Source organism: Megalobrama amblycephala, linkage group LG8, assembly GCF_018812025.1.
Source record: "Megalobrama amblycephala isolate DHTTF-2021 linkage group LG8, ASM1881202v1, whole genome shotgun sequence".
In the NCBI taxonomy this organism is placed as follows: domain Eukaryota; kingdom Metazoa; phylum Chordata; class Actinopteri; order Cypriniformes; family Xenocyprididae; genus Megalobrama; species Megalobrama amblycephala.
The window spans coordinates 15,889,543-15,908,149 of record NC_063051.1 but is presented as its reverse complement, the minus strand read 5'-3'; the positions used below and the strand labels follow the sequence as shown (position 1 = coordinate 15,908,149).

General features: G+C 36.2%; 1 protein-coding gene across 2 annotated transcripts in view; it reads left to right on the top strand.

The window, feature by feature from the left end:
* hs2st1b (heparan sulfate 2-O-sulfotransferase 1b) overlaps positions 1 to 18,607 on the top strand; it is an 87,279-nt gene that overhangs the window by 22,398 nt on the left and 46,274 nt on the right. Inside the window, exon 1 of one of the 2 annotated variants that reach the window (XM_048199634.1) lies at positions 15,856 to 15,964. The exons of the other annotated variant lie outside the window; for it this stretch is intronic. The gene's annotated coding sequence lies outside the window, so the exon portion shown is untranslated. Of the gene's footprint in view, positions 1 to 15,855; positions 15,965 to 18,607 lie in introns of those variants that run through there. 2 annotated transcript variants of the gene reach the window in all.

Here is an 18,607-nt window from a genome sequence, read left to right as displayed (position 1 = left end):
AAAAGTGGTACCGCCAGACCCGGAGATCGGCTGAATGGATTTGAAAACGGTAAAACTCAACTGTTTAACTCTAGGGGAGTTGGAAAATGAGCCTATTTTCAAAAAAAATTGGAGTGTTCCTTTAAGCTTTGTAGCCAGTCAAAGACATATATTGAGCATGTGAACGCAATTGCCAATCAGATGTGTTCAGAAGTCAGAATTCGCTCAAAACGGTGGAATACCCCTGATACCCCAGCTATACTGCTCTGCTGATGCAGGTAACTGACCCAACACAATTTCTGTATGTAATTATGTTTGAAAGATTATATATGAACATCTGTGATTATTAACAGAAATTTTATACCATGCATCAGTGTTAATTTTGACAGCAAATTTTGATTTAGTTTTAGTCATAGTCTTTTGACTAAAATGGCATTTAGTTTGTCATATTTTAGTCATCGGAAATTGTTTGTTTTAGTCGACTAAATATCATAAGATTTTAGTTGACTAAATTTACAGTAGATTTAGCTGACTAAAATCCAAAGGGTTTAGTTAAATTGTAATGCATTAAGTAAACATTTCTCAGATCCAGTACACTGATATACATCTGATATTCTCCAAACTGTTTGTTTGCTTAAGACAACCAACTGTACTTTACACGCCAAAGTGGACGGTTTTTGATCATTCAAGTGCAAAAAGACATGAAAGAGATCTCAATTCAGTACTTGTCAGGGATTGACAAAGTTGTGATTGAGGTAGTTTTTGTTGAACATTTTGAATAGATTTTTAGTTTTTCTGCTCTTTGTGTGTTTGTCTTTTAGTTTTTGCTTTTAAATGTCTATATAGTTTTTTATTTCTGTTTTAGTTATTTTACATCAGGTTAAGCTAAAGCTTGGAAACTATATGAAATTAAAGGTGCCCTAGAATCAAAAATTGAATTTACCTCGGCATAGTTGAATAACAAGAGTTCAGTACATGGAAAAGACATACATTGAGTTTCAAACTCCATTGCTTCATCCTTCTTATATAAATCTCACTTCGAATGTGCACATCTTCCACACAGGACAGCAGTCCTGACTGGATATCTTCCCAAATCATTCCTCTCTATCATTTTCTCGTTTTTTTATTCGTTGACGAAAATTAGAGTAGATTTTAGTCATAGTTTTAGTCATTCAGAACGCATTTTTATTTAGTCATCGTCTCGTTATCGTTTGTGAAAAGATGTGGTTGACGAAAATTATGACACATTATTCGTCAACGAAATGAACACTGCCATGCATCATCTTCTAACATGCTCAGAGGGACAGTATGCTTGGAAATATTATTTCTTTGTCTTTAAGTCCATTTACAGCAAGCGATATTTTGATTGCGAATCATTTATATGAAGTTGCTGTACTAAAAAACTAAATAAAACAAAAAAAAATATTATCTAACGTGTAACATAATTGCATTACCAAGGTAAATAACTGTATCCTACAAGGTTAAGTTGAGTTAAGTTGTAGGACCTATGCAGGTACCTTAAAAACATAAATTTGCATTCATATTTTAGTATGAGCACTTTGACTTTTGCAATGGGCTTATATGTAGCTTGCTCACACTTTTAGTAAGCAGAGACAATTCCCGACTTTAAATAAATAATTTATATAAGATTTTTGTATTGTAAAAATGTACAGGAAGTTAACATATAAAAATGTTAGGTGATATTCACGCATTGAAATCAGATGTGGTAGCTTCATTTGTTATGATGTCATAAGCAATTCAGTTCTTTATTATTAGCAAAGTTTTTAACCATCATGAATTGCGTCTTAAATATAACCGTGGTAGAATGTGTCTGCATGGACCCATTGTTTATGCTATGCGTAGTTGCACCTGGTCATAATTTTAGTTGGTGCAACAGCTGTAAGTATTTATCGGAAGGCTGGCCGTAGCTAAGCCCAGCGTAGAGCTTAGACCCAGATTTTTTACTTTCAGCAGGTGCAACCGGACCCAGAAGTCTAATACTTATAGTTCACTAAAAAATGAAAAATCTGTCATCAGTTACTCACTATTGTGTTGTTGCAAACCCATAAGACTCAACCATGTGCATGATGGACGAGAACAAACCTCAAAGACTTGGATTAAACCGCTCCATTCATATGGATTTATTTTACACTTTCTCATTATGAACTTTGAAGTGTTAAATGTTTGGTGGAATTTGTGTATCAAAGGAGGACAAAAGTCATAGGTTTGCAATGACATGAGGGTAATTGATGACAGAATTTTAATTTTGGGATGAACTATCCCTTTAAGAGTTTAGAAGAAAAAAAACAAACAAACCAGAATGAGGAATATCAAAAGTGCTGCCTTGCAAACATGTTATTTTTTGAAGTTTGAAGCAGCTAAAATTGCCAAGAACTGTTATTTTGTAGACCTTGACTCAAGAGCTGAGTTATTGTGCCAATAAAGGTGAACTTTAAGTGGTTTCCATGGCGACAGTCTTTAGTTTAAGTGCTCTGAAATGGACGTTTAGCAACATATTCTTGACCTGAGCTTTGTCCACAGATTTGAGCCTTTTGAAAGCTCATTGAGAGACTGCAGTGCTGTGTAGGTTGATTTGGAGACCCAGCTAGGATCTTTTGGGCAGGTAAGAAGGAAGGAGGCTCTAGCGATATTGTAATGACTGCTTTGTGATTTATGGCTTCTGAAAAGCTTTTGTGACCTCTGTATCTTCCTGCCTGCCCTGCTTATATGCTAATACTGTGTGAACATTCCCCTATATTCACTTGGACTCAGCATCAAGGTAAAAGAGGGCAAATTAACTAGCAGGTGGGCCGCATGCACATGAGTGAGGAAAGGAATGTCAAAGCATCGTTACGTGCATCTCCACACAATTTCTTCAAAGGCATTTTTTCTCAGAAGTGCTGAAATGTGTTATTGCACCTTTTGTTTTTCAACTGGCATTTGTAATTAGGACAAATCATTTGTTGTATTATTGATTTTGGCATTAATGTGATACAGGGTAATGGGTTTGTCTCCAGTGCCTAGATTCTTCTTTACATCAGTGAGTCTCTCAGAAATAGAAACTAAAAAAAAAAAAAAAAAAAAAAAAAATATATATATATATATATATATATACACACATACACTGTGTGCAGAATTATTAGGCAAGTTGATTTTCTGATCATATTTTTTTTTCCAAGCACATTTTACCAATTCCAATCCACATCAATCTTAATAACTACTATTAATATTGTTTTTAATCATTTATAAGTGATATATAAATGTTCATGAAGGCTGGAAATGAAAAACGCCTTATAATCTGGTGTGCAGAATTATTAGGTAGGTTTTCTTTTACAGGCAAAATGAGCCAAAAAAGAGCTTTAACTCAGACTGAAAAGTCAAAAATTATTAAATACTCATGAGAAGGACGCAATACTAATGCAATACTAGAAATTGCAAAGTTAAAGCATGACCATTGGACAGCAAAATGCTCATTGGGTCAGCAGGGTCATACAAAAACAGGTGGAAAAGAAAAGACACGATAACTGCAAAATAATTAAGAATTAAGATGAAGAATTGCGTGTGAAACCATCAGGAACCCTTTAGTCTCCAGCGCCACCATTTTCCAGAACTGCAACCTACCTGGGGTCTCCAGAAGTGCAAGGTGTCAGGATCTCAGAGACTTAGGTTAGCTAAAGAATCCTAAAAAATGACCCGCTCTTAATAAGAATTACAAGCTGAAGTGTTATAAATACATGAAGACTGAGTTTTTATAGGCCTTACAGACAGACAGCTTGAGAGTGACTCCTGAAGGACCAGCACCACATCCTCTTGTAGCACTGTTTGAAGAATTTATCTTCCAGAATCCGGCAGTACGTTTTGGAAGATCATTTTTAGTCCATCTCTGCAAGACGGACATTTCGGGATAAGAGATGGACTCATGAGCAATTATATATCACTTATAAATGATTACAAACAATATTAATAGTAGTTATTAAGATTGATGTGGATTGGAATTGGTAAAATGTGCTTGGAAAAAAAATATGATCAGAAAATCAACTTGCCTAATAATTCTGCACACAGTGTATAATACACATATTAGGGCTGTCAATGTTAATGCTTTAACGCAAACGTTAGTCATATTCTGTCATTGTATCTGAAGAGCGCGAGCCCTCCCGAATCGCACTGTTCCTGTTCCTCCCGGAACGTCGGAACATCCAACCGCTGTATGGCCAGATGACATGCAAACTAGTTTCTCGGCTGGATAAAGCATTTCGTTTATAAAGTTTTGATGGACGAGGACTGCAATCAAAGTAAAGACAATTGCAGTGACGTACAGGAGTCGTACATTAAGCACGCGTGAGTCCGTTATATTATGCGCAAACAAATCATGTATGAGCGCTCTCGACACACACACACACACACACACACACACACACACACACACACACACACACACACACACACACACACACATTTCAGTTATATTCACGTTGTTTTCACACACATTTAGGATAATGTTTTGATTTTTTCCTGTGTATGTTGCTGTGTACTTAAGTATATATGCAGGTCAAGGTGGTTGGTTTAGGTTTTTTTTTTTTTTTTGGCATCTCCATGTGGTCCTGTTCAGGATCACAACTTACTGACTTATCTAAAATGTAAATAAGCTCTTTGCTGTTGCACATACTATGCACTGTGAATTCTGAAACGTTTTTTGCTGTGATTTATTTATTTTTTATGGGCGCTTTAGTGTACATAAATGTATGAATTATATGGACTCCTATCATTTGGTGATTTGGTGTCCTTTAGAGGTCTGCAAGTGTCCTTTTTTTTGGAAAGACCCCTAAATATACCTTGGAAAAAAGCTGAAAAATACAGATTTGTGAGAATCACACTTCAATCTGATGGTTTACTTTGCTTGATATAGGCAATGATGACAAAATGGACATGTTAAACAAGAAAAATGGTGTATGCTTAATTTCACGATAAGTGTCATGTCACAGTTTAATAAATAATTTTTCTGTTTATTGATTTTTGGAAATTTGTTCATTTGAGAACAATTCATAAGCAATTTACTTTGAGAAGCTCATAATAAAGTCTTCTCTATTTTTGATTCAGTAAAGTCTGAATCGTTCATGAACAATTTTTATTTGACATCAGTTGGTATTTATTATGCACATTAATTGACTATTAATAGGTGCTGTTTTTCTTGGTTTTGCTGCTTTGTTTCTTTAAAAGTTTCTTTAAAATACTACTATTTCTTCTGTTTATTTCAAATATTACTATTATCCTCCTGATATTAATGGAAATGTCCATCATGCAATTGTCTATTTTCATTTTGCTCTTTTAAATGAATAGAAATATGAGTAATCAAAATCTATTGTACAGTGGTGCCCCTTAATTCGCAGCTGCCCTAAAGCGAGGATGCAGTGTTTCATGAGCTAGAGGTTGTAAAGTCGTTCACAGAGCAAGAACGAACATGAGCTGGAAAATCTGCATAGCTGGCAGAATTTATTAAGCCTCATACAGTGTCACTGTACCTTTTCTTTCAGGCTTTAGGCATAAATAATCACCTGCAACTTATTTTCTTGATTTGATTTCCTCTTTGCATGTAGGAAGTGAAACGGACACCTTTGCCGCAGTTGCTGGATGATTACCTCGCAGTTAGTGTTTGTTTGTATGTTTGTTTGTTTCATATTCTGGGGAGAATTTAAGTAAATGGGTTTTAAGGAAATAAGAAATATTCTGTCCTGTGGAGTAGATTGTGTTCTTTTATGAGGTAAATGTATCTGTCTTTGATCCAGGTAGCTGTGCTTTGCAGGAACAGTGGGGCCTAGTGTACGTACTGTACTCTTTGAAGTATGCTTTTATTGCTGCAATCTCCCATGTGCCAGTGGTCCATCTCGTCGCACGGGAACTGCCAGTAGTTTTGTGTTGTTAATAACTTCTTTCAGGACACATTCTCCAGTGAAGCTCCTTGAGTCCAAATAATGGACCAAAACTAACTGTTGTGGAAGTGAGGTTGTAGTGTAAGTAAATGAGGTTGTATAATATTAATAGGTTTAATTTCTTTGTCTTGTATTCTGAGACTGGAAGTGTGTAAATTGGGTATAGGTTGTTTGTTCATTGATGATTGTTGAAGTTATTTAGACCTCTCTAAAATGTCCCCTCTAAAATTTTGTGTTTAAGTTGTTATAGGAGTTATAGGAGAAGTGGATTGTTGCTGGATGATGAACAGCCTGATTGAACTGAGCTCATGATTGTGACTGAATAGTCTACTGTTAGCGATACAGGAGTTGAGCTATATGTGAACCTCTTTATTTGGCATCTATGCCCACAAGATTATCACATGTCTTGGTCACCTCTGATTCAAACATTTTCTTGTCTGTTTCTGACCCTTTTCTTGTGATAATACCTCCACACAACAGCACAGTTCATCCAAAAATGATTTCATCATTACTCACCCTCATTTCATTCCAAATCTGTATAAAGCTCTATTTTTCTGTGGAACACAACAGAAGTCATTTTGAAAAATGTGTCCGTATCCGTACAATCAAAGTCAATGGCGTCCCATATTGTTTGGACCCCAACATTCTTCAAAAAAAAACAAACAAAAAAACAAATATTATATATATATATATATATATATATATATATATATATATATATATATATATATATATATATATATATATATATATATATATATATATATATATATTCAATTGAAACAAAGACTTTTGTAATTTAATATACTTTCATACACTTTATGCTATTTTGTGATTATCTTCTACTACCGACAGGCATTATGAAGTTTATGTGGTACAGTTCCTGAATAATGCCGAGACACTTTAGGGCTTATCACACTTGAAATAGTTAACCCTGGATCATTCTAAACCCATGGAACCTTGCATTATCTTGCTTCACATTTCACACTGCTCATAATTTACCCGGGGTTAATAATTAATCCTGGGTATTCAAAATATTTGATGCTGACGTTTCACACTGTACATTATTAAACCCTGGGATAACTTTCTTATTTGCATATTAGCAGTGTCGGTGTCATTCTTTGGATGAACGCATAAAAGCTCTAGCATTGCGCATCCTCATATAGCCAACTGTACTGTTGAGTTTATACTGAATGGACATTTCTGACTATAAAGGTAAGAATGAAACAGTCTCTTCTTCACTTTGATTGTCGTGTTTTCTGTCAGCATTTGATATTTTTCCTCAAACGCTGAATTTACTGTTCATATACAATGCGCAGTGTTTTTGTGACTGTCAAAAGCAAATACAAGTATGCAATTGGTTGTCTGTTGCTAAGCATCTAGCTGTAACATTCTAACATTGCATTATTTCACACTGTACAGATCATCTGAATCATGAAAGTAGTAACAACTTTACATGGCCGTTCGCTGTAACATTAACCTAGAAAAATATGGGCTATTCAAGTGCTTGTGTGGAGAGTGAAAGCTGAATGGCAGCGCGGTTACTGCAAGACAGCTAACATGGAGGCGCCGGTGCGATCATACTCTGTCATTTTTGGTTATACAGATAAGAGCAATACATCTTTTAAATCTGTGAAGAGTCTACTTTAATTTGTGTAAACTCACAATAGCAACAAAAAGTGCATTTGTAAAATAATGAATGCAAATGGTGCGCTTTCTGCGTCTCTCTCTGTGAACTAACTGAAAAAAAAAAAAAGAAAGAACCGAAACTCCATATAAACTTGCCAAACGTGCATATAGGCACATCCACTACTGCGGAGATGACGAGTCAGCATTGTCAAATTCATCACTACAGCTGAAAATACAGAAAACTATAGTTTATCAATGAATTATGTTAAAGCAGTCTTCTTGCTGTTTTTCCCGACACATTTATAATCATTACTTCTGCCGGTGCGCTGTGGCAAGCTTTATGCGTGCGCTTGAACGCTGATTAGGCTATGTAGACATCTCTTTATTATGATTTATAAGGTTTATTAATAAACGTGCGATTAGTCGACTAATTGCTTAAAATGAAAGACTACTTGTCGACCAGAAAAATCTGTAGTCAAAGGCAGCCCTAGTTTTTTTTTTTTTTTTTTTTTTTTTTTCATTTCCTGAAAAGTAGTGTTTTTGTTTGTTTGTTTTGTTTTGTTTCCGCCCAACAGCGATGATATGTGCCTCTGCTATAACAGTACTAGAAGAGTGTCTTCTATAGAAGAACTGAATTGGAACACACCGAAATGTCACTTTGCACAGATGGACAGTTTTAGGCAAATTGAGACATGCAAAATGATAATCTTCTGATTTACTAAACAAAGAATATTACTTTTTTTTTTTTTTGTGCAATTTACAAAGACTTGGGCTGTCACAAAGATGTGTGATATTTCAGGTCACCTAATTCAGTGAGATCTGTCAGGTAATAGGGCTATTTTCTTGCCATTCCTTTGAATAACACAAATGAATAAATACATGAATACAAGCAAAGCTTTCATTTGTAGCATTCTCTCTTGCAGAAGAATATTTATCCTATCTTATGTGCATCAGTGCACATTGTTTTTCTCAGAAGGGTTAGGAATAAAAGACCTTTCAAATGTCATTAGTGGCTCATGGAATGTATTTTTGGGATGTTAATGAATTAGTCATGAATGACTCTTTGTAACACTGAAGCTGAGTAATTTTGTTGAATTGTCATGGGGTTTTGAGCTTCCGTATGTGAAAACAATTCTTTGTCTCAGTCGCTATACAGATGTTGCTTGCCATAGTCCTCTGTGTATATATTATATAAGTTATGTCAAAATGGAATGCAGACAAACACAGTTGTCAGTGTATTTTGCTTTGAATGATGCTCTGAGCTAAAAAAAAAAAAAAAAAGAGTCAGCTTTCAGTGTGTTTGTGTTTCTGTGTAATTGAAGCTGTCCTAAAGACCCTTGTACACTAATGGTGTGTGTGGTACCTGATTCATCTAATGTGAATCCTAGGGGTACTTGTCCTATTTTAGTACATTATTCTGTATTCATGTTGTACACAAACACCTAAAGGGATAGTTTGTCTAGGGCTGGGTGATATGGCCAAAAAATATTTTGTCCTCTTGTAGTGAGATGGCAGACACTGAAAATACCACAAGCATCATGCATGCTTGAGTATGTTTAGTAGATGAAACTGCAGCACTCATTCACATAGAAACACACAGAACATGCAGACCTTAAACAAAATGCACCTGATCATCTAAATCAGGGATGGGCAACTTCAATAATGACAAGGGCCAACATTTTTTTCTCCTTCATAACAAGGGGCCAGATTACAAATCTACACTCAGACCTTTTAAACAGTCTTGTTCAATTTACTTTCTATTAAGGGGAATCAATGTATAGTTTATTTGTTTTTAAATATTTTATTAACTATAAAACTTGTGCAATTTTGCTAATACAAATGGGAAACTTTGTTTTCAGTTGACAAGCAATATTACCCCAACAAATGTTACCCCAGCAAATGTAAACATCTCTATTGCATTGTCTGTAAATTCGCAACAAATAAATATACAGATGTCCTATTTTTGATTACAAGCCTAGAGAACATTTTCAACTCAACCTCGTTATAAAGTGTCTCGTTATATAAAATAGTTGTTCGATATGGTGTTACCATAATCCACATCCACATATATATTACCATGAAAAATACTACTTTTGTATAAATGTATAAGAACATAATTAGCCCTTAAATGCATGACTGTTTCGCCAATCATTCTTACATATCCGGGTCTTTATCGACCCGGATCTATATCTAACACGGAAGGATCTCTACCTGTCGCTATAATATAAAACTCCTCTGATATTAGAGTAACAATTACAGAGGAATAAAATAAATCGTATTTTGTTACCTTTTGTAGCTTGAAAGGGCTCCGTTTGAGCAGATGTTTTATACCATCATCACTGTCCTCGTCAGAGTTCATTTCCCAGTAAATTCAGGAAATAATGGGCTAGTTTTATGTTTGAGGTCACGAATATGAGCCCATTCGCGATCTCAAACATATTCTCAGAACTATATAATTTTCAACATCTTCAAAATCAATATTTCGATCGCTAACAGCTTCACCAGATCCATCCAGTAAGTTACAGTCATATTTGATTGCGTTCAGTACTCGCTCTGCAGCAAATCGCTGAGCCATTTCATGTTTCTCTTATTATTTCGTTTTCTGTCTAAATGATTCGTCACTTCATCACTGTGTATCAGACATTGCCACCTTGTGGAATAAAGGTGAATTGCACTTATTCCGTCATCTAAGATTCAATTATTGTTGTGCAGAAAAAATATATGTACACTCATGCACACCTCGGGTCGTTTGTGACCCTATACAATTTTTACAAAAAATGAATACAAAAATAGGCATTCTTTTATAATTTTATGATTTTTTTCTTGTTATATTCTTTATAATGAATTGATTGAGCAATACCAAGAAGGTTGATGTCTAACTTTAAAAAATGTACGAGGAGGAGGGTAGTGAATGACGTCCCGGGTCACTAAAGACCCGAGGTATGCATTTAAGGGTCAAGTGCATACATTTCTGTCATTCATTTGGCAAAAAGGTTTTGCATTTTACCTTTGAAATCTAAGACGAGTGCAACTCTGGCGTCACATGTATGTCTTTCATTGGCTACTTCTCTTTAGCTGCTTTTCCACCATCGGGCCAGACCGTTCTCTTTGCTTTACCGTTCCATACCGTGCTGATCAGATATGGTTTCATTTTCCACTGTGGGGCTGATAACGGAACTCTTCGGTCGTTGCCATAGTAATGTAAGAGTTTACATACGATATGCGATGTAAATAGTGTCCGCGTTATGGAGGATGATCAGTTATTTCTTTTAATTGTATGATTGATTTGTGTTCACGTTGCTCAAATATCATGTTTAGCAAGCTACTGGCTGCCAGGCAACAGACAAGTGGCCGATTCTGAGTGACGACGTCACTACTCTCATTCTAGCAGCACGTTTCGGTGCGGTTGACTAATTCCGGGCTGAGAACGGTTTGTAACTGTGTCGTGCCGAACCAGGCTCAAGTGGAAATACAACTGGAATCATTCCTTACCATTCCGTTCTGCCCGATGGTGGAAGGCACAGTGGTGTAATGGCAATTTACAATAAAATCTTTCATTACAGATTTCGTTTCCAAACAAACAAAACATATGGGTGACCGCTTGAACTTTGTAAAAAGATAATCCGTTAACCATCCTGATTGAATGGTAATCTTTCACATTAGCGTGCACATTCTACGCTGCTATTGATACGGGGATGGGCTAGAAATAGCGACCTCTCCTAGATTGATTTAGTATTAACATTATAATCTGAACGCAATCTTTACATTGCTTGCTTTTCAAATGTTTTAAAATTGATCATCCGAATGATCCAGAGGGCTGTACTTAAAGCCACTGCGGGCCATACTTTCTGCTGTTAAACAAGGTTTTGAAAGGAAGTTTAGAAAAATGTTTATACAGTGAAAGTGAATGGGACCAGAGAAAACAACAAATGCAATAAAATGTTCTTCTGACTCATGCACTGTTTTCTGAAGTCTTCTGAAGCCATAAAATAGATTTGCATGAGGGATATACCTGACTTTCCTCTCAGAGACCTTTGACCAATAAGATTCAAATAGTTGAGAAGATCTGCTTTGATTTATATTTCCAAATGTGATCATAGATGACCGGGTTTGCACTGCCTGCGGCATCTCTAACATGGCATCTCAAGGCAAGAAGTGACAAGGTGAATAGAGGAAGTAAGATTGACAGAGAGCTGAAAATAGCCTGTGATGCAGTGATGTCTCTGTAGAGCATCCATCTAATGCTGTGATTCTTCACACGCCAGAACTGATTTGATACACTCAAGCTTTAGATTTGTAGGTCATAATGATGAATGTTAAAGACAAATGTGCCAGTTTTCCTTCTGCAGTCACGGGGAAGTTGTCAGACTAACCACTGATAGATACTGAAACATGACAAAGCAGAGAACCAGGAAGTAGCTTCCTTTTAGCAACCGTAGCATTCAGTTTTATTCTCGACGCTGCACGTTGGTCGCAATCAAAGAGAGTGAGAATGAAAAAGATGAAGAAAAAGAAAGATTGGCTCACAGAATTCCTTAAGGGAATGGAAAGAGATGGGAAAGAGAGGGAGTGTGTTGGGAATAGTGCATGATGGACAGTCAGAAAGAAATGGCAGAGGCACATACATTTTCTCTCCCGTCATGGCGAGATTAATCTTAGGTGTCAGTTGGATGTGCCTCAATATTTATCATTTACTGCATGCAAGAGCCCACAATGAAGTGCTGAAACTTTTGATGCTTGGAACTGCAATTTCCACAGAAATAGAGTTGGATGATGTGCAGCACATTAAAATCGACCCTCATGCATGATTTATGAGGAAAAGTAAAATTGACTGCAGACACTGAAATGTGTTTTATTGGAGCTGAACATAATTATGCAGGTTGATGTAATAATCTTTGTTGAGAGGGGTTTGTGTTATGTGCTGCGGATTAAAAAATTCATGAAGTCTTCAAAGTTTTCTTTATGTAAATTTAGTGCCTTGGATGGACCTTTCATGTGCTTCATTTGTGAGCAGTGTGCAGTGACTCTGGGGGCGAGAGTGTTTCACAGGGCCTATCAACACTACGGCTGACCGCAGCCTTCAGTCATTCTGTCAGATTGAAAGATCCATTTCGCCTTGTGTGAATTCTCATTCTTCTGAGGCTCAAGTTCTTTAAACATTTACATTACACTCCATTTTGTATGACATCACGCCACGGTCTAGAATATCTTGATGGTTATTTTAGTACGGAGTACTCAGCTTTTTCCTCACTTTTTCTCTCTTCCTTTTTAAGAGGATTATGATATAGATTATATTAACATGTTCCTTGAGGTTCACTTATAAAGTTTTTTTTTTTTTTTTGCACAAAAGTGGAAAAATTATTTTCAACCCTCATTTTGACCCTTCATTTTGAAAATTATACACTTTTAAGGGGTGGTTCCTCTAAGGCTTGTAAGTAAACAGCCACTTTTGTGATTGGCTAACATCATTGCATTAGAAAACATATATAATATCCCCCATGCTGTTGCACATGTAAGTGTTTTGAAAACATTATCCATATTAAAACTTTTACAGACAAAGCATTATGAAATTGTTTATTTATGGTTTGCGATGTAGTTGCAGTCAGATCTGCTTCATCTTTCAACAAAAGTTTCTTTGCGAACTTTGAATTACACTGTGCCTCTTTAAAAAACACTCTGCATTCAAATGCTCCAATACAAACATATAATCCTCAGATGCTATCTGGTACTCAAAAATCCACTTTTTCCTTATGCTGGGATCCTTCTGAAGTCTGTATGCAGACGCAAACAAGTTTAAAGGATTAGTTCACTTCTAAATGAAAAAAAAAAAAAAAAAAAAATTCCTGATAATTTACTCAACCCCATGTCATCCAAGATGTTCATGTCTTTCTTTCTTCAGTCGAAAAGAAATTAAGGTTTTTGAGGAAAACATTCCAGGATTAGTCTCCATATAGTAGACTTTAGTGGGGTTCACTGGGTGGAAGGTTCAAATTGCTGTTTCAGTGCAGCTTCAAAGGGCTCTGCGCGATCATAGATGGAATAAGGAATACGGGTCTTATCTAGCAAAACGATCGCTAATTTCCAAAAAAAAAAAAAAAAAGAAAAAAAAAAGACATTATCATGTTACAAAGGTGGAAGTACCGATCCTTTGTCTTCAAAGCAAACATGCAAAGATTAAGCCAAACATCCTTTACAAAAAAAAAAAAAAAAAGTAAAACAATGATATCGGATGATTTTGAAGTTGAGTAGAAAATTAGATGTAGGTACTTTCACCTACGTCACGCATGACCTTTCAACATAATGCGTGGCGCATCGCAGAGCAGTGTAAGACAAGTATGTGTGGTTAAAAAGTATATATACAAACCCGATTCCAAAAATGTTGGGACACTGTACAAATTGTGAATAAAAAAGGAATGCAATAATTTACAAATCTCGTAAACTTATATTTTATTCACAATAGAATATAGATAACATATCAAATGTTGAAAGTGAGACATTTTGAAATGTCATGCCAAATATTGGCTCATTTTGGGTTTCATGAGAGCTATACATTCCAAAAAAGTCGGGACAGGTAGCAATAAGAGGCCGGAAAAGTTAAATGTACATATAAGGAACAGATGGAGGACCAATTTGCAACTTATTAGGTCAATTGGCAACATGATTGGGTATAAAAAGAGCCTCTCAGAGTGGCAGTGTCTCTCAGAAGTCAAGATGGGCAGAGGATCACCAATTCCCCCAATGCTGCAGCGAAAAATAGTGGAGCAATATGAGAAAGGAGTTTCTCAGAGAAAAATTGCAAAGAGTTTGAAGTTATCATCATCTACAGTGCATAATATCATCCAAAGATTCAGAGAATCTGGAACAATCTCTGTGCGTAAGGGTCAAGGCCGGAAAAATCATACTGGATGCCCGTGATCTTCAGGCCCTTAGATGGCACTGCATCACATACAGGAATGCTACTGTAATGGAAATCGCAACATGGGCTCAGAAATACTTCCAGAAAACATTGTCGTGAACACAATCCACCGTGCCATTCGCTGTTGCCGGCTAAAACTCTATAGGTCAAAAAAGAAGCCATATCTAAACATGATCCAGAAGCGCAGGTGTTTTCTCTGGGCCAAGGCTCATTTAAAATGGACTGTGGCAAAGTGGAAAACTGTTCTGTGGTCAGACGAATCAAAATGTGAAGTTCTTTTTGGAAAACTGGGACGCCATGTCATCCGGACTAAAGAGGACAAGGACAACCCAAGTTGTTATCAGCGCTCAGTTCAGAAACCTGCATCTCTGATGGAATGGGGTTGCATGAGTGCGTGTGGCATGGGCAGCTTACACATCTGGAAAGGCACCATCAATGCTGAAAGGTATATCCAAGTTCTAGAACAACATATGCTCCCATCCAGATGTCGTCTCTTTCAGGGAAGACCTTTCATTTTCCAACATGACAATGCCAGACCACATACTACATCAATTACAACATCATGGCTGCGTAGAAGAAGGATCCGAGTACTGAAATGGCCAGCCTGCAGTCCAGATCTTTCACCCATGAAAATATTTTGCGCATCATAAAGAGGAAGATGCGACAAAGAAGACCTAAGACAGTTGAGCAACTAGAAGCCTGTATTAGACAAGAATGGGACAACATTCCTATTCCTAAACTTGAGCAACTTGTCACCTCAGTCCCCAGACGTTTGCAGACTGATATAAAAAGAAGAGGGGATGCCACACAGTGGTAAACATGGCCTTGTCCCAACTTTTTTGAGATGTGTTGATGCCACGAAATTTAAAATCAACTTATTTTTCCCTTAAAATGATACATTTTCTCAGTTTAAACATTTGATATGTCATCTATGTTGTATTCTGAATAAAATATTGAAATTTGAAACTTCCACATCATTGCATTCTGTTTTTATTCACAATTTGTACAGTGTCCCAACTTTTTTGGAATCGGGTTTGTGTGTGTGTATATATATATATATATATATTTTTTTTTTATATATAATTTGTTTTTGTTTTTTTTTCAAATGACCGATTGTTTTGCTTGACAAGACCCTTATTCCTCATCTGGGATCGCGTAGAGCCCTTTGAAGCTGCACTGAAACCGCAATTTGGGCCGGTGAACTACAGTGAAGTCCACTATATTGAGAAGAATCCTGGAATGTTTTCCTCAAAAACCTTGATTTCTTTTCAACTAAAGAAAGAAAGACATGAACATCTTGGATGACATGGGGGTGAGTAAATTATCAGGAAATTTTCATTCAGAAGTGAACTAATCCTTTAAATAGGACATGTCAAAATGAACGTTCTGTTACTCTTCCATTTGTCCTGTTGTCAGGAGTCACTGATGTGCGTGGAGTATATCTGAAGTTGAATAGGCATCTGTGTGCTGTATCCAGCGTTGATGGCGTCAATTAGTATAATTGTATACTGACGTGAGTATAAAGACGTGACACTCACGCCTGGTTTAGACTGATGTCAGACTGTACACTTCCACAAACAGTGCAACATATTTTGATACTCCCTGACATCTTAAATTTTGTTCTATCTAGTTTAAAAGTACTTTTGAAATGCCTTGCGTGATCTGACAACATTTCTGCCCTTGACTTAAAGTGTCCCTGTTATACTATTTTAAAGGTTTTGGAGGTCTCCTACAATAAGTTTACATGCATCCAAGGTCAAACAACACTTTCATTCACTTTCAAAAGATCAAAGAAAATGAGATTCCTCATTTCATGACCCCTTAAAAGAGGTAGTTCATCCAAAAATTCTGTCAGCATTTACTGTTGTTCCAAACCTGTATGACTTGAACCATGAAACACAAAGGAGAAATTTTGAAGGTCAAACTTTTCCACACAATTAGAAGGCATGTAGCTTACAAGCTTCAGAATAGGTGCAGGAGCACTTAAAGTATAGTCATAAAAGTGATCCATATGGCTTATGTGCATACGATATGTGTTATACGATAGCTGTTAACATTGTAAAATTTACGAAATTTGTTATTCCCTGAAAATCTAGACAACTCCCCTAGCTCTCATTCAGTACGTTTACATGGACAACAATATTCCGATATTAACACGATTAAGACAATACTCTGATTAAGAAACTACCAAAGCAGCGATTTTTCATTACCTTAATCCGGCTAAAGTCATACTCGAAGTAAACACAAATCGAATTAAGACAGGTGGTGTATTTCACACCTTAATCACACAATTAACGTTGTGTGGGAGTTTTCGCCGCTTTTTGCGACAAGACACATAATACACGCACGGCAGTGGTCAGCCGTTTGACGGCAAACAAGAGATCATAGCTTTAAGCAAGAAGGCACAAATCAAATTCCTCTCACCTCACCTCATGTCTCATCCTGTTACTGGAGAATTTGTATCCGCCTCCGTCTTTTTACGGAGCCCTGCACATGACAGGGAAAATAAATAGTAGGCTAAATCGTGTGCACGATTTACTAATTCGTTCCCCCCATTTACTAAACCGTGCAAACGGTTTACTAATTCGTTCCCTCAATTTATAAATCATGCGCATGATTTATAAATCGAGGTAACGAAATAGTAAATTGTGTGCATGATTTATAAATCAAGGGAATGAATTAGTAAATCATAAATCATGTCATATGCGTGGCTCTGTTTGTATTTGCATGTATAGCATGACAAATAATTAACTGCACTTGAAGCTTTTGTAAAATTAAAAATAAAACACCCAAAACTATATATAGTACCATAACGAAGATGAACTGTGTGGTGATATGTGAAATTCTGTAGAGAACGTCGGACGGCATGACATTTGCCATTAATCGATCTATGTTCTATAACATGTAAAACGGGAACATGAAAGGAATATTCTAAAAGCAACTCATGTAAACAACTTAATCATAATATTGTCTTATTCAGAATAAGGTCGATAATTAGATTACTGCTGTCCATGTAAACGTAGTCACTGACACTGTTATGAGAGTACTGTTGTCCAATTTGTCATTGAATAATTCGTATGAGTCAGACCCTTTTAGTTGGGCTGAACAATGAGTGCATTTACATGCACGTTCTTAAGCCGATTATGATTAATAAGGCAACAATGAACGTGGTCATGTAAATGCAGTAATCTTTTTCTTTTATCGGAGTAAGGTCATAAACGGCTTAAGCATAAACTGGTCAGAACAGGTAGTTTTTTGGCTCTTACCCCGATTTTGTGCGGCATTTAATTGCATTAACCTGCTTTCCGTCGGCTTATTGAAGTGCGCATGTGTGATACATGACAGAAACGCATCCTTAGTGCAGATTTAAACGAGGCCAGACAGAGCGAGCATTTTGCAGGAAAGGAAGAAGGAAATATCACAAACGCACACTCTTTCAAGACCCAGAAAATGGTAAAAATCTGTTCTCATCTCTCATGCAGTAGAAGTAGAAGTGGTTCAGTCAAAACACTGCATCTGTAACTGCATGAGAGAATAATATATGAGCCGTAAGTTTCTCGCTGACATGTTGCAAGCTTTATTTAACATCACAACTGACATAACATATGGAATACTCGGAGTCAGATGCGCAAATTATTATTTCTGACGTCACTACGGGGAAATAACCTGATTTATTAATAAACTAATGTAAACACGGTTTACTTTGGTTGTCAGTTTACTGGTATATATATATATATTTTTTAAATGAAACAATTTTTGACCTTTAGACAATATCTTTAAAAAAAAAAAAAAAAAAAAGAAAGCAAAAATATGCATTTTGGTGCAGTTGCTTGCAGTTGATTTATTTGCCCAAAAAAGAGCTTCTATAAATGATGAGCCTAAGTTGCTTCACTCCAGCAAATGTTCATCTTGAAATACAACAATATAAAGTTATGTTATATATACAATATAAATTTTACTTATGTTTACTTTACGCTTTACGCTTTACTTTAAGCTTTGGATAAAAGCGTCTGCCAAATGAATAAATGTTTACGTATCTTCATTGATTGTGTGCAACAGGTTTTTCAGCAATATTTTGATCATTTTGATCTTTTAGTGGTCTTAGAAATTTACATATCATATATAACATTAGGCCTTATAGAGTTATGTTGAGAAA